The sequence below is a fragment of the Schistocerca nitens genome, chromosome 8, assembly GCF_023898315.1.
Source record: "Schistocerca nitens isolate TAMUIC-IGC-003100 chromosome 8, iqSchNite1.1, whole genome shotgun sequence".
NCBI lineage: Eukaryota > Metazoa > Arthropoda > Insecta > Orthoptera > Acrididae > Schistocerca > Schistocerca nitens.
The window spans coordinates 26,121,409-26,139,070 of record NC_064621.1 but is presented as its reverse complement, the minus strand read 5'-3'; the positions used below and the strand labels follow the sequence as shown (position 1 = coordinate 26,139,070).

General features: G+C 43.2%; 1 protein-coding gene across 2 annotated transcripts in view; it reads right to left on the bottom strand.

Annotated features, from left to right (window-relative positions):
* LOC126198524 (1-phosphatidylinositol 4,5-bisphosphate phosphodiesterase-like) overlaps window positions 1–17,662 on the bottom strand; it is a 590,920-nt gene that overhangs the window by 518,216 nt on the left and 55,042 nt on the right. The window contains exon 1 of one of the 2 annotated variants that reach the window (XM_049934915.1): window positions 8,474–8,494. The exons of the other annotated variant lie outside the window; for it this stretch is intronic. The gene's annotated coding sequence lies outside the window, so the exon portion shown is untranslated. Of the gene's footprint in view, window positions 1–8,473; window positions 8,495–17,662 lie in introns of those variants that run through there. 2 annotated transcript variants of the gene reach the window in all.

The following is a 17,662-nucleotide window of genomic DNA, read 5'->3' as shown; positions in this document are numbered from 1 at the left end:
CTTTAACACTGGTAGCATGCCGCGACAGCGTGGACGTGAATCGTATGTGCAGTTGACGGACTTTGAGCGAGGGCGTATAGTGGGCATGCGGGAGGCCGGGTGGACGTACCGCCGAATTGCTCAACACGTGGGGCGTGAGGTCTCCACAGTACATCGATGTCGTCGCCAGTGGTCGGCGGAAGGCGCACGTGCCCGTCGACCTGGGACCGGACCGCAGCGACGCACGGATGCACGCCAAGACCGTAGGATCCTACGCAGTGCCATAGGGGACCGCACCGCCACTTCCCAGCAAATTAGGGACACTGTTGCTCCTGGGGTATCGGCGAGGACCATTCGCAACCGTCTCCATGAAGCTGGGCTACGGTCCCGCACACCGTTAGGCCGTCTTCCGCTCACGCCCCAACATCGTGCAGCCCGCCTCCAGTGGTGTCGCGACAGGCGTGAATGGAGGGACGAATGTAGACGGGTCGTCTTCACCGATGAGAGTCGCTTCTGCCTTGGTGCCAATGATGGTCGTATGCGTGTTTGGCGCCGTGCAGGTGAGCGCCACAATCAGGACTGCATACGACCGAGGCACACAGGGCCAACACCCGGCATCATGGTGTGGGGAGCGATCTCCTACACTGGCCGTACACCACTGGTGATCGTCGAGGGGACACTGACTAGTGCACGGTGCATCCAAACCGTCATCGAACCCATCGTTCTACCATTCCTAGACCGGCAAGGGAACTTGCTGTTCCAACAGGACAATGTACGTCCGCATGTATCCCGTGCCACCCAACGTGCTCTAGAAGGTGTAAGTCAACTACCCTGGCCAGCAAGATCTCCGGATCTGTCCCCCATTGAGCATGTTTGGGACTGGATGAAGCGTCGTCTCACGCGGTCTGCACGTCCAGCACGAACGCTGGTCCAACTGAGGCGCCAGGTGGAAATGGCATGGCAAGCCGTTCCACAGGACTACATCCAGCATCTCTACGATCGTCTCCATGGGAGAATAGCAGCCTGCATTGCTGCGAAAGGTGGATGGATATACACTGTACTAGTGCCGACATTGTGCATGTTCTGTTGCCTGTGTCTATGTGCCTGTGGTTCTGTCAGTGTGATCATGTGATGTATCTGACCCCAGGAATGTGTCAATAAAGTTTCCCCTTCCTGGGACAATGAATTCACGGTGTTCTTATTTCAATTTCCAGGAATATATATATATATATATATATATATATATATATATATATATATATATATATATATATATATATATATATGTGTGTGTGTGTGTTGTTGTGGTCTTCAGTCCAAAGACTGGTTTGTTGCAGCTCTCCATGCTACTCTATCCTGTGCAAGCTTCTGCATCTCCCAGTACCTACTTCACCTACATCCTTCTGAATCTGCTTAGTGTATTCATCTCTTGGTCTCCCTCTACAATGTTTACCCTCCACGCTGCCCTGGTGATCACTTGATGCCTCAGAACATGTCCTACCAACCGATCCCTTCTTCTAGTCAAGTTGTGCCTCGAACTCCTCTTCTCCCCAATCCTATTCAATACCTCCTCATTATTTATGTGATCTACCGATTTAATTTTCCACATTCTTCTGTAGCACCACATTTCGAAAGCTTCTATTCTCCTCTTGTCCAAACTATTTATCGTCCATGTTTCACTTCCATACATGGCTACACTCCATACAAACACTTTCAGAAACGACTTCCTGACAAATCTATACTCGATGTTAACAAATTTTTCTTCTTCAGAAACGCTTTCCTTGCCATTGCAAGTCTACATTTTATATCCTCTCTACTTCGACCATCATCAGTTATTTTTCTCCCCAGATAGCAAAACTCATTTACTACTTTAAGTGTCTCATTTCCTAATTTAATTCCCACCGCATCACCCGATTTAATTTGACTGCATTCCACATTATCCTTGTTTTGCTTTTGTTGATGTTAATCTTATATCCTCCTTTCAAGACACTGTCCATTCCGTTCAGCTGCACCTCCAGGTCCTTTGCTGTCTCTGACAGAATTACAATGTCTTCGGCGAACCTCAAAGTTTTTATTTCTTCTCCATGTATTTTAATTCATACTCCGAATTTTTCTTTTGTTTCCTTTACTGCTTGCTCAATATACAGATTGAATAACATCGGGGAGAGGCTACAACCCTGTCTCACTCCCTTCCCAACCACTGCTTCCATTTCATGCCCCTCGACTCTTATAACTGCAGTCTGGTTTCTGTACAAATTGTGAATAGCCTTTCGCTCCCTGTATTTTATCCCTGCCTCCTTCAGAATTTAAAAGAGAGTATTCCAGTCAACATTGTCAAAAGCTTTCTCTAAGTCTACAAATGCTAGAAACGTAGTTTTGCCTTTCCTTAATGTAGTTTCTAAGATAAGTCGTAGGGTCAGTATTGCCTCACGTGTTCCAACATTTCTGTGGAATCCAAACTGATCTACCCCGAGGTCGGTTTGTACCAGTTTTTTCATTCGTCTGTAAAGAATTCGTATTAGTATTTTGCAGCCGTGGCTTATTAAACTGATAGTTCGGTAATTTTCACATCTGTCAACACCTACTTTCTTTTTAAATTAAAATACAGAACGTAGGTACGTTTGAACATTTTATTGGAATTATTATATTCTTCTTGAAGTCTGAGGGTATTTCGCCTTTCTCATACATCTTGCTCACGAGATGGTAGAGTTTTGTTAGGCCTGGCTCTCCCGAGGCTGTCAGTAGTTCTAATGGAATGTTGTCTATTCCCGGGGCTTTGTTTCGACTTAGGTCTTTCAGTGCTCTGTCAAACTCTTCACGCAGTATCGTATCTCCTACTTCATCTTCATCTACATTCTCTTCCATTCCTATAATATTATTGTCAAGACCCTCTATACATTTCTTCCACCTTTCTGCTTTCCCTTCTTTGCTTAGAACTGGGTTTCCATCTGAGGTCTCGATATTCATGCAAGTGGTTCTCTTTTCTCCAAAGGTCTCTTTATTTTCCTGTAGGCAGTATCTATCTTACCACTAGTGATATATGCCTCTACATCCTTACATTTGTCCTCTAGCCATCCCTGCGTAGCCATTTTGCACTTCCTGTCGATCTCATTTTTGAGACGTTTGTATTCCCTTTTGCTTGCTTCATTTCCTGCATTTTTATATTTTGTCCTTTCATCAATTAAATTCAATATTTCTTCTGTTACTCAAGGATTTCTATTAGCCCTCGTCTTTTTACCTACTTGGTCCTCTGCTACCTTCACTATTTCGTCTGTCAAAGCTACCCATTCTTCTTCTACTGTATTTCTTTCCCCCATTCTTGTCAATCGTTCGCTAATGCTCTCCATGAAGCTCTCTACAACCTCTGGTTCTTTCAGTTTATCGAGGTTCCATCTCCTCAAATTCCCACCTTTTTGCTGTTTCTTCAGTTTTAATCTACAGTTCCTAACCAATAAATTGTGGTCAGAGTCCACATCTACCCCTGGAAATGTCTTATAATTGAAAACCTGGTTCCTGAATCTCTGTCTTACCATTATATAATCTATCTGAGACCTTCGGGTATCTCCAGGCTTCTTCCATGTATACAACCTTCTTTTATGATTCTTGAAACAAGTGTTATCTATGATTAAGTTATGCTGTCTGCAAAATTCTACCAGGCGGCTTCCTCTTTCATTCCTTAATCCCATTCCATATTCACCTACTACGTTTCCTTCTCTTCCTTTTCCTACTATCGATTTCCAGTCACCCATGAGTATTAAATTTTCGTCTCCCGTCACTATCTGAATAATTTCTTTTATCTCATCATACATTTCATCAATCTCTTCGTCATCTGCGGAGCTAGTTGGCATAAAAACTTGTACTACTGTGGTAGGCGTGGGCTTCGTATCGATCTTGGCCACGATAATTCGTTCACTATGCCGTTTGTAGTAGCTTACCCGCATTCCTATTTTCCTATTCATTATTAAACCTACTCCTGCATTACCCCTATTTGATTTTGTATTTATAACGCTGTATTCAGTTGACCAAAAGTCTTGTTCCTCCTGCCACCGACCTTCACTAATTCCCACTATATCTAACTTTAACCTATCAATTTCCCTTTTTAAATTTTCTAACCTACCTGCCCGATTAAGGGATCTGACATTCCACGCTCCGATCCGTAGAACGCCAGTTTTGGTTTCTCCTGATAACAACGTCTTCCTCGGTAGTCCCCGCCCGGAGATCCGAATGGGGGACTATTTTACCTCCGGAATGTTTTACCCAAGAGGACGCCATCATAATTTAACCATACAGTAAAGCTGCATGCCCTCGGGAAAAAGTACGACTGCAAGGCCGTTTTGATTAGTGTTACAAGGCCAGATCAGTCAATCATCCAGACTGTTGCCCCTGCAACTACTGAAAAGGCTGCTGCCCCTCTCCAGGAACCACACGTTTGTCTGGCCTCTCAACAGATACCCCTCCGTTGTGGCTGCACCTACGGTACGGCTGTCTGTATCGCTGAGGCACGCAAGCCACCCCACCAACGGCAAGGTCCATGGTTCATGGGGATATATATATATATATATATATATATATATATATATATATATATATATATATAAACGAGCTTTTATTGCAGAGGTAATAATATATAGTTCATAAGTAGTGCCATTTAAATTCAAGTCTTTTTCCTAAGTTCGTGTTTGCAGCTAGTTACTTAGTTCCATGTTCCATTGATCATTTTGCACAATAAATCATAGCGATGTAGAAATTAGTAATTTTAAATTCACAATGAAGATCAATTTGTAAATATGAGTACATGCTGAACATTTATAAGACAATTCTTTTTAATATACAGATGTGAGTTATCTAATTTCTACCCTTCACACATTACAGTAAGATACATTTTGCTGTGGAACAGAAGGAGTTGTCAAGGAGAAACTTTTTCAATTTGTTTTCAAATTTTACGTTTCTGTCTGTCCGATATTTTACATCACTGGAAAGCAATAAAAAGTTTTATGTTAAAGACAGCCATAAAGTGGAGTAACGAGTGTCATTTTTCCTTCTGGTACTGTAATTATGCACCTCATTGTTCCTTTTCAGCTGCAGTGAATTATCTTCAACAAACTTCATAAGGGAATAAATACACTGTGAAGTAGTAGTCAGAATGGCCAATTCCTTATTCTTACAGCACGTTTTTGAGCAATGAAGACTTTCTTTGTTTAAGATGAGTTACCGCAGAACATTATTCCATATGGCATTACTGAATTTTCTCCCTCCAAGATTTGCAATGATTATAAGCACAAATCGGGCCGAAATAAATTATTTTGGGAGTTCCAAAATATGGTTTTTGCAGTTTAAATTCTCATTATTTTGTTAATCTAAGAATTTTGAATTTTCCCCTCTGTTTATTATTTCCTCACCAAGCGTTACGCTTATCATTTGTCTACTAACCCTAGTCGTGCCAAACTGAATATGCTGTATCTTTTTGAAATTGAGAGTGAGACGATTTAAAAAAGAAAAAAAAAACTAGTCGACGCACTTTTAAGAACATCGTTTACAATTTTTCTGTTTCTGTATGTATGCTTGCATTGTTGGACCTAGACTGAATCTTGGCGAACCAAATACGTGATTTCTCTCCAGTAAGAATAACGTCGTCGGGCTATATTTGTTGAATTACTAAGTATAGTTTTCTACACTTTTTTACTTAGATATATTATCCATTGGTTGACTATACTGTCAGTCCCATAAAACTTCATTTTATCTAGGAGAATACTGTGATTCACACAATGAAATGCCCGACACAGGTCGCAGAAAATACCAACCGGCGCTATTTTAGTTTTTAGTGTTTGTAAAATATGATGAGTGAACATGAAAATGCCATTCTCAGTAGAGCAACTCTTCTGAAGAAAAAACTGTAATTTGCTGAGGATCTTATTGTTGCTCAAGTTAGATATTATTCTAGAATACATCACCTTTTCAAAAATTTGGGAGAATGATTGCAGCAGTGAAACAGCTAACAAATCGCTTGCAACGGTTGTTGAAGCATAGTCTCTGACAGTTAACCCTCAGCAACTATAATTAAAATGGAAACCAATGAAGACATCCCGGCTCATACCGTCCAGGGGTAGCCTGTGACGCTGCTAACGTGGCACAACGATGAACTACTACACACGATGCAACAGTGGTAATTGCAGATCAGCATCAGTTGGTTAGCATCTACACATGATTCCGGGATCACTGTCCCCATAATTATCGGATGGAGGTGTCACACACATTAGTCACCTAGCAGTCTCAGACAAACATGATCTAGCGACAAAAGCCAAGACAACGATCATTGTCATCACAACAGGTACGAACTTCTCACCCAGATGTGCAAAATAAACTGAAACATTTTGAAACAGGTAGTAGTAATGTCTAGTAGATGTATATATGGCCTATGCTGCAAATACAGACTACACTGTAGAAGTGGTAGAATTGAGAGTAACTTGCGTGGTAATTCAGTAGATAGAAATTGCAAAGGACAACCTACTTCACAAGACTTTGATAGTCGTAAAGACTTGGAGAATAGAATGACCACAGTTGTAACTCTAGCAGGAAGCAACACGTTTCCTAGCAAAGATAACACTGTTACATAGCATAGTAATTCTATACTGCAGACTTGAAATGTCTGTTAACCCTTAACCCAAAGCATCTCTTTAATGGGCGCAACTAGAAGTACGTGGTCTCATAGACCTCACAATGCTTTTTTTCCCACGTAACTTCACATCCACTGTCAAAAATTAAGTGAATAGTCAACTATTCCATATTACAGGTAGATACAACACCATATAGAGCTTACAAAGGCTTTTTTGATTAATTTTATCAAAATGAACTCGAAACATCATGAGTGCGTGTAGTCACTTCGTACGAGTCTTGAAATGACTGCTACTATTGTTACACCAGTCATGACACTCATGAGTATAAATGATAGATTGTAGAAAATGTAAACAAAGGTAATAATCAAATGAGCTGGAAATATTATTTCTCAGAACAGTTGCACAGTCGACGCACATCTTCCTACTACATTCCAGGCAATCTGGCTTAGCATATGTGGTGCACTTATACGCCGTTTTGCTTTTCTTTGACGCAGGATATTTCATACTGTCTTCTTCTCTTCCAGTCCATCACATGGTATACACATAGCATGTCGTCATTAAATAAATTCTCTCATATTTGAGATTTAGTAGGCATATGCGCCAAAATGCGATTTTTTATTTTAGTCCAGGCATTCCTTCTTTCAGAGTGTTGTGCCTAATGTCTTTCTTCCTCTAGTAGACTCTGGACATTACCACTCGAAATTCCCATAGCCATAAAAGTATTGTATTTGCTGTGTGTTATTATCTGTTGTACAGATCACAACAGGCCCTTCTTCCAATAGCGAAACTTTTCACCAATATCACTGTTTTATGGTGACTGTTAGCTACCGCAAAATCAACATCAGAATAAACAAAAATTTCGTCTTCGTTGTCATTTTATTCTTCATCTATGTCACGTAATTGGTTTTACAGCCAAGCTTCAAAAATAAGATCAACTGCAGTCATCTTATTCCTCTTATAAAGTCGCTCCATGCTATAGTTAATAAATACCAAAATTAATCCCTATAATAAAATGCTACACATCATGAAAATCCGAGAAAGCAATTGACAGCAAAATATGAATTAACTGGACACATACCTTCTGTTGCGCGTACCTAATTATTACACATAACGAGAAACACGCAGTCAGACAGGCACCCAATTTCGCGCTCACTTGTAAATAATATACTTTATCGCTGTACTAACAAAGTCAAGCTAACTGCTGAACGTTGCTTCACGAATGGGAAATATTAAAACGAAGATACTGAAAAAGAGAGACCGTGGCTTTTTGCAGTGCTACCATACTCAACGTTTAAAATGAACGATGGATCTGAGATACCGATGTTTCAGGTTAAGAGTTGAAGCTCCATCAAGTGAGCCCAATTAGGCCAGAATTGACGTGGGAGTCATTATGTCAACTTGTCATAGCACACAATACAACAGACCTCTGAAATGGGCGAACACAAATGCGAGCACTTCTGTACTACTTAGCAAGGGACGGTGAGGTAACACTAGGCAAGGAGCTCTGACAGATTAGATAAATGGGGACAAATACGCTTACGCACTCACAGCCACCACGTCATAGGCGGGGGCTCGCCCACTATAAATAATGCAGCTTTCGGAGCACAAGACACATTCTGTTGTCCTGGCATTCTGTCCACGTCGAAGAACCAGAAAGAAAGACAATCTAATGAAATTCAGCACAATGAGCCGTTGGATGACGGTCAGCCTGCTACCTACTTCATGCCATCAACACCGAGATAACCAAACTGGATGCATACGACAGTCGTGGTCTGCCATTGCTGCCAACTGAGTCATCGCGGATGAGAAGACTGGTGAGCACCAGCCCTCCGCTACTACTGAGTCGCAGCTGATCTACAAACTGCCATCTTTCTACTGACCAGGCGAGGCGAGTCCATGAACCCTTCTTGCCGAGTCGTGAGCATCTGCTGCACTATTGGTCGATCCGTGACAGGTCCTCTTTGGGCGACAACTGGCATCTTGGACGGTAAGCGCACGACCGGATTGCCTTCGATGGCGCTGAGGTGGTGGCCGTTCGCGGTCGCTGCAGAGTGTCCGTCGGACTGTGCCTGCCTCACCCGCTTCCGGCGTCAGCACCACCTGCAGTCATGATGATGATGATGATGATGATGTTTGGTTTGTGGGGCGCTCAACAGCACGGTTATCAGCGCCCGTACAAATTCCCAACATTTGCTCAGGCCAAACCTTCCACTTTCATGAATGACGATGAAATGATGAGGGCAGCACAAACACCCAGTCATCTAGAGGCAGGTGAAAATTCCTGACCCCGTCGGGAATGGAGGCCGGGACCCCGTGACCTGCAGTCGTGGCACTGGACTTGCAGGCCTCCTCCTACAGCTCTGAGGAAGCTGTACGCTTATAAACTTTTCCCGACAAATAAATATATTTACAGATAACGCTGGATCACTGACACCTCTGGGCGTGCACTGGACCATTCACCGTCACACTTTGCTCAGTTTCTTGATTGCATGTGACTCCAGATCTGGGTCACTGCAACAAATATCAATTAACAGATATGGGTGCACATATTTATTGACTTATGAAGAGGGAGAAAATGATTCAAATGGCTCTGAGCACTATGGGACTTTTCTGAGGTCATCAGTCCCCTAGAACTTAGAACTACTTAAACCTAACTAACCTAAGGACATCACACACATCCATCCCCGAGGCAAGATTCGAACCTGGGACCGTAGCGGTCTCGCGGTTCCAGACTGGTCACCCCGGCCGGCAGAAAACCATTATATGGGGAAGAAACATCCAATAACCCTAGGAAGAATGCTGTTTAAACAAAGTAACAACAACTTACGACATATTAATAATAAATCTGTAAAACTGCCAGATCTTTCTGTTTGTCTCTGAACATGCAGATCTCCAAACTTAGACTTCTTTTCGTGGGGTTTTCGCAGGTAACTTGAGCGTAGTTTGGCGCACGGTATAGGCTTTAGTTCACCAAAATCGGATCACAGAAGAAATATATAAAGTTTTACTAAAACTTTCTTTTTTGTCTGAGGGCGCTAATCTCCAACATTACTAGGCAGATTTTAGGGGGTTTTCGCTGGGAACTTCAGTGTAGCTAGAGGCACCGTATAGGCAATATTTTATCAAAATAGGATCATGAAAAAATATATATCCATTCGTAGTATAAAAATGTATGTATGTATGTGCGGGATGTATGTATGTCCCACGTCTCCTCTGAAACCACCGGGCCGATTTTAACCAGCCTTGGTACACATATCACTAACCGGTTGGAAAGAATCTCTGTGGGGATAAGAACCACCCAGCTATCAAAGGGTAAGGCTGGGGGTGAAAAAGAAGTGTAGGTCCCGACGCGCGAATATCCATATTTTATTCATCCACTGTTTGAGAACGAGAGCACTTTGTGACTTGCGTCAACCCTTAAACGTAATTTCAAACCTTTACGAAACTTTTTCTCGCTAACAATTGCGATATAATATTGAAAGGAAAATATTTATCTCTTACTACATTTTCACTGTTCATTTTCGCATCAGGAATGGCGTTTTAATTTATCTCTTCTTCATTGCTAACTGTATTCGCAAGGTGCAGATATACTGCTGAATATACCTGTACAATTATTTCATTGTACGTCACGCAGTTCAGTATATATTACGTCATAATCACTAACGTAAGTTTCGAGGAAAAATTCCGCTTCATGCATGATGTGTAGATATCTTATTACGAACGCGGTTAACCGATTTCGATGAACTTTGGCAAGAGGACAGCTTGAATCCTGCGGAAGAACAAGCTGCTTTAGAAAGCGTGTAGTACAACATACTTATCGATTTGAAGAATATTGTGCGAATTAGGGAAAAATTTACTCTTTGAAAAACTTATTTGCTCTTTGACTTTTGAAGTTTATCATATTTCTGAAATTGGTTCTCTTGGTTGATATGTGCTAAGTGATACATTTCAAAGTAATGAACACCATGCTTATAAAACCTTCAATGTTTTTGAAATCCGTACTTCCACACTATTTGTTGCTTAACGTGCACCCTGTTAAGTATTATGTATAGCTACTGTGCGCACTACCCAATATTTGAGAACGAGGACACTGAAGTGACTTGCATTAAATTTTACACGTAATTTCAAACCTTTACGAAAATTTTTCTCTTGTGCAATCCTCACAATATGATGAAAGTCAACAAATGTTCGTTTACTACATTTTCGCTGATCGTGCGGAAAGATTGTTACATGAGGCATAACGTTTTATTGCTTCTTTACTACTGTATTCGCGACACATTTTAAAGACAGTGTTCACATAGAGCTCTGAATATACGGGGAAAAGCACATTATTGTGCGCCACATCGTTCAGGAAATATGAATCATAAACAATAAGATGTGTAGAAAAGCGTCGCATCCTGCATGATGTTTGAATTTATTACTTCTTTGATACTACCTCCGTTCGCAACACATTTAGCACAATCCACATATGACGCTGAATCTACCTACAAAATTATATCATTGTAATGCATAGAGAGAGGAGAAGAAGATGGACAAATGAAGGGGAAAGGGGGAGATGGACAGGAAGTGAGATGAAGAGGAGATGGATATAGGAGCGAAACAGGAGGAGATGGACAGAGATAGAGGGGAGTAGTATATGGTCAGAGAGAGGGGCAAGAGGAAATGGACAGAGAGTGTGGGTTGGAAGAGAGAAGGGGAAGAAGAACAGTGAGGGAGGGGGCAGATGAGATGGCCAGAGAGGAGGGAAGGAGATGTCCGACTAACAGAATTGAAATACCCGGGCAACGCCAGGTACTCAGGTAGCAGCTAGTTGCTAACATTTCAGCTACTGGCGGAAACAGATATAAAACTGAAGCCAAAACTGGGCAGCCTACAAACATTAAGATTGCTTAACGCCTTTCGGCAGAAAAACGTGGAGATTTCATGGCCAATTTCTAATAAGTAGGTGTCCGATTATTCTTGTTGATGATACAGCATTATCTAAAAAAGATATCTTTGCAGAAATGAGGCCAGAATATATACAAACAGACATATGAAGGTCCACAAAAAGAGAAATTGAAAATGGTGAAGTGAAAGTCCTTCCAATGTGTAATAGCGTCATAGTATCTCAGCGGGTTTCTTAATATGTATGTAAGGACACAGACCTACAAAAGGTCGATTGTGCATTTTAGATCACAGTGAAAAGAACCGTGTGTGTTTTAATCTTTTTTGCCAAGCTCTTTGTCTAGTTAGTCTGTTGTTTGTTTATGATCGAGGATAAAGTGTGTCTCTTGGCGTATCGTATTTATGCTAATAAAGAGGTATAATTTCGTTTAACCTCCCGTGAATGTTACTGTTCATTCCTGTTGGCAGAGAATTTCCCACATTGGTTCAAATGGCTCTGAGCACTATGGGACTTAACATCTATGGTCATCAGTCCCCTAGAACTTAGAACTACTTAAACCTAACTAACCTAAGGACAGCACACAACACCCAGCCATCACGAGGCAGAGAAAATCCCTGACCCCGCCGGGAATCGAACCCGGGAACCCGTGCGTGGGAAGCGAGAACGCTACCGCACGACCACGAGTTTCCCACATTGGTGATCCTGGATAAGCACACTAACTTATCAGTACATACATAACACACAACGTAACACAAAGCACACAATTTGCGACGTGGAAAACGAAAGTGATTAATCGTCGCTGAAAAATTGTGTTCAGTGCGTGACCTACATTTTTGCGTGAAGTTTCACCACCAAGACAATGTGCTGTATGTTTTCCAATGTGTTTAGACACCGGAAACTAAGCAGAGGAATCCATTTCTTCACCCATGTGGAAGCTGATCCGTTATGTTACACTGAAAGCATCCAAATTTTCTCCAGCACGGTGCATGAACAGTGCGGTTTCGTACGCTGGCGCTCTCCGATTCGTTACCTAAATTGCCACTATTTCATCCTGAATATCCACTGACTTGCTTTGCTACAGCACAGCTATGACTACCCACGACCTCGCCGTCATGTCAACGTTTACTGCCGTGTTATGCAATATTGATGACTACACGTCTCTTACCAGTGACGTGATTCAATCACCTCTGATCACACACAAATTTGAATCAACAAGGATGGTGATACTGCCACGACTGTCCAAACCTCCGGAGGAACAAGTACAACAGGCGACTCATTCTGAGAAGCTAGAGGGCAGAACACCTCCCCAGTTCTGGAAACATTAACAAAAATTAGTGGACAATGCATTGTGGGCTATATGGCCGGCCGTAGTGGCCGAGCGGTTCTAGGCGCTACAGTCTGGAACCGCGTGACCGCTACTGTCGCAGGTTCGAATCCTGCCTCGGGCATGGATGTGTGTGATGTCCATAGGTTAGTTAGGTTTAAGTAGTTCTAACTGAGGCCAAAACTGGGCAGCCTACAAACTGATTAAGATTGCTTAACGTCTTTCGGCAGAAAAATGTGGAGATTTCATCACCAATTTATAACAAATAGGTGCCCGATTAGTGTTGATGATACAGCATTATCTAAAAAAAGATATCTTTGCAGAAATGAGGCCAGAATGACCTCAGAAGTTAAGTTCCACAGTGCTCAGAGCCATTTGCACCATTTTGTGGGCTATAGTTCAAGTAAATTACTTTCTCAAGTACAAGTTCCCTTGAGTTAAACAGGGCCACACGCTAGACAGCAAACTGCGTCGAATTTTTGCACTGCCGCATCGACACCAATGTTACGAAGGGGCCAACAACAATGGCGAATGCCATCGTGCACCCTGTCACAGCGACTTGTAGACGAAGTGAGACGAAAACGTCCGAAGGAACAGAATTTTGCCACAGACTGTAAACAACAGCCGTCTCTCAGAAATCCTAGCGATCAACTGTGCGTAGCAGACTGCCACACGGCCGACACGACTCACGTTGCAACTACAGCTGAGAGAGGGCATGCGGGTGTTGGTTCCATTCATGTTTCGGAGGAAACACTCGCAAACGTTTTACACTTTGCTTATATACAAACGCCGGTCGCGACCTCCAGTCGTGCATGATGCAAGCAGGTCTACATCTTAAACGTGTGAGCTAAACCGGTTTTACTGAGTTTTACAAGGACAGATCATATGTTCTTGACAGAAATAGAAATCGGTGTTCTCCTTTCGTCTCGAACTCCGTAGTACCGTCCACAAAAGCAGCAGCTCAGTCACACATCTCGAATTCTCGTCTACACCCCAATTAGACTATATGGCACTACTAACGTCTGTTGGCTGGCGTCAATGAGTCACTGTTGTGCGCGAACCTATTGCAATACCTCCACTTGCGCCCCGATTTGACGAACGGTAAACTTCAAAGCAGTAGCGAAGATTCACCGCCTGGCATTGTCTGCAGATCTTCTGTATCTATGTCGACAGATTCCTACATCTCATTAACCATAGAACTGTGAGACGCTTACCAGTCTCTAAAGTCACATCTGGCTACGATGGAGCAGATTTATGCAGTCGTAAGGGTGGAAAGTTCAAATTTAGCGGATGACACTCTGGATTTTCACGAAAATTGTTAGATAAAAGCAGGGAGGATAAAAATTTATTTACTTGTACGAGCGACTAATTGAGACCTAGATGTGATTGGATGCTAAACACAGGGGGAAGAGAAGATATGCAGGAATGTGGTTCGAAACATGTACGAATGTACTGATCCGTTGGAATTATTAGTGCCCATCATAAAGAATAGGGAACCATTCAGTCTCCCTTCTCGCCCCAGTCACGGACCTGGAGACGTAATTGTGGAGCCAGTACAGGTCAGTGAGAGTGAGAGTGACGTCAGTGGTGTACACCGCTCTCCCCCGTGTTGTCAGTGCTCTGTCTGGGGCTTACCGTACTCCTACAACACGTTGCTTTACGGGCAACACCGCACACAGAACCAGCACCTCGCTACAACTCCCTATCTTACCTCAGAAGGTCTTCCTGTCTTCGACAAACAGCGACGTCTGGTGCCAACCAGGTTACACGATATTAAAGCAGCCATTGAAGATTTGTTAAATTCAGCTATCGTGCAACCGTCAGACAATGCTTAGGCTTCCTTCATCCACGTTGTGCGTAGAAGGAGCGGCACTTGCAGAATGCGCGGTGCGGGTTTACCATTCACTGAAGTCTCGAACGGTGCCTTACGGATATCCGATTCCTTATATTCAAGACTTTGTGCATTAAAAGCAAGCCGCTGCTTCAATAACAGGTTCCAATGATCTCAGAAACTGCCGCCATTACTCCTTTCGCCCTATATGAATTCCTGTACATGACATTTCGGTTTAAAAGCGCCACCCAAAATTTGCAGCGTTTCATCGATAGGGTCCCTATTTGGACAACATCCTGATTTTCCCTCATAGCTTGAACAGCACGAAGAGTACTTGCGATTGATTTGCAGCGTTCTTCAGACACTCGGAGCTGTTATAAGAAATGCCCAGTACCAGCTACGCGGAGGTTACATTTTCAGGCCATTCTGTGAAGCGAGATGGCATTTGCTCCACTACTGAATGTACCTTGCTAGAAATGATAGACGTCTATCGGCGTCATGTTCCGCACGCAGCGAAGATTCGAGCATCGCTGACCAGTACCTTAGCTGGTAAGAATGCCCGTGGTAAGCAGCCCCTGCAATGGACCTCGGAGATGTAACAAGCATCTGACGCAGTCAGAGATTGACTCCCCAGCGCTGTTACCTTGGTGCACCTGTTTACGCCAGTACAGCTGTCGATAACAGCGGACGCCAGCAAAACCACTATCGGTCCAGCGTTACAATAAAGGATAAATGGCCAACAACAGTCATTCGATTCTTTTCTCGGAAACAAACGTGGTCAGCGTATGATCGGGAGCTGCTGGCTCTATATGAAGCCGTTGAGCATTTCCGCGAGCCGTTGAAGGACGCCCGTTAACAATCTTCACTGGTACAGGGTCACAATTGTTGAACCGTATGAAATAAAATCGTCATAACCTCTGATCGGTTTGGGTTAGGACGTTCAAACTGCATGGTTGGCCGCCGTGGAGCATGATGTGAATTAGTAAACGCTGCATAGTTCGGTTTAGCGACGAAGCCCACTTTCATTTGTCCTGGAGCACCACTTCGGGAACCGCATTCTGGCACTGGGGTACCTAGATCTCACTGGCATGGGCCTCCATTGGGCGCCATGTTCTCCAGATCTGAACACATGCGACCCCTTTTTGTGGGGCTGTATTAAAGGTAAGGTGTACAGCAATAGCTCTAAAACCATTGCTGAGCTGAAAACAGCCATTCAGGATACCATCGACAGTGTTCCGAAAATTCATCGGGTCATGCAGAATTTCGCTATTCGTCTGCGCCACGCCACCGCCAATGATGGCAGGCATATCGAACATGTCATAACCTAAGTCTGAATATCTGTAGTGACGTTTAAATGTTGAATAAAGAGTGTGCACGCCGTAGTTTGCAACTAAATTTACTTGTTTCATGTGGTTCAATAACTGTATGGTGCGAAAAGTGGCAATTGGCACTAAACAAAGAAAAGTGCAAGGCCATCCACATGTGTACTAAAAGAAATCCGGTAAATTTTGGGTATACGATAAATCGCACAAATCTAAGGGCTAGGATGAGATTTTTACTCTGCAGCGGAGTGTGCACATATGAAACTTCCTGGCAGATTAAAACTGTGTGCCGGACAGAGACTCGAACTCGGGATCTTTGCCTTTCGCGGGCAAGTGCTCTACCATCTTTTTTTTTTTAATCTCATTTTGTTCGTTTTCGTTCGTTGTATGTGCTCGGGGCGGACGTCGCAAGACACCCGTTTCAGTTCGTCGTTGATCCATTAACTCAGTTTTTTTATTACAGAGGGTAGCTAACCATCTGACCGAACACGCTGAGTTACCGTGCCGGCGTCATCTGAGCTACACAAGCACGACTCACGCCCCGTCCTCACAGCTTTACTTCTGGCAGTACCTCGTCTCCTACTTTCCAAACTTTACAGAAGCTCTCCTGCGAACCTTGTAGAACTAGCACTCCTGAAAAAAAAAGGATATTGCGGAGACATTGCTTAGCCACGGCCTGGGGGATGTTTCCAGAATGAGATTTTCTGCCAGGAAGTTTCAAATCTAGGGGATGTCAATTCGACTAAATACCTAGGAATTACAATTACGAGCAACTTAAATTGGAAAGACCACAATGATAATACTGTGGGAAAGGCGAAACAAAGACATCGCTTTGTTTGCAGAACACTTAGAAGATGCGACAAACCCACTAAAGAGACAGCCTACATTACACTTCTCCGTCCTCTGCTGGAATACTGCTGCGCGGTGTGGGATCCTTACCAAGTAAGATTGACAGAGGAAATCGAAAAAGTGCAAAGAAGGGCAGCTCGTTTAATAGGGGTGCGCAATAAGGGTGAGAGTGTCACTGATGTGATACGCCAGTTGGGGTGGCAGTCACTGAAATAAAGGCGGTTTTCTTTGCGGCGGGATCTAATACGAAATTTCAATCATCAACTTTCTCTTCCGAATATGAAAATATGTTGTTGACACCCACGTACGTAGGGAGAAATGATCATCATAAAAAAATAAGATAAATCCGAGCTCGAACGGGAAGATTTAGGTGTTCCTTTTTCCCACGTGCCATTCGAGAGTGGAATGGTAGAGAAGTAGTATGAAAATGGTTCGCGAACCCTCTGCCAGGCACTTAAGTGTGAACTGCAGAGTAACCATGTAGATGTATATGTACACCACTATAGATCCCCAGTAAGGAGTACACTCTTCGCGGCTTGCATAATCTGGGCAACATCAGGTGATTAACGACGGAAGTTTGCCATCTTAACTGTGCCGACAATGCAGTCGTCGACTTCCTGTCTCGCTTTATCAGCTGACTTCCACAATAGAATCTGGTTTAGTGCGAGTGATCGGATTCACTGCAAACTGTGTGTACTTAAATTCTCTCAGCTCCACCCACTCTAGTCCCCGATGGCAGCCGCGCTTGACTTGCTCGTTGCGTGGCGGATCGTGGTGTATGGAAGAAGCTGGTGTCACGTCACTTCACAGTAAGCTTCTAGTGACACTAGAGGCCTCCTGTGAAGTGACGTCAAAATG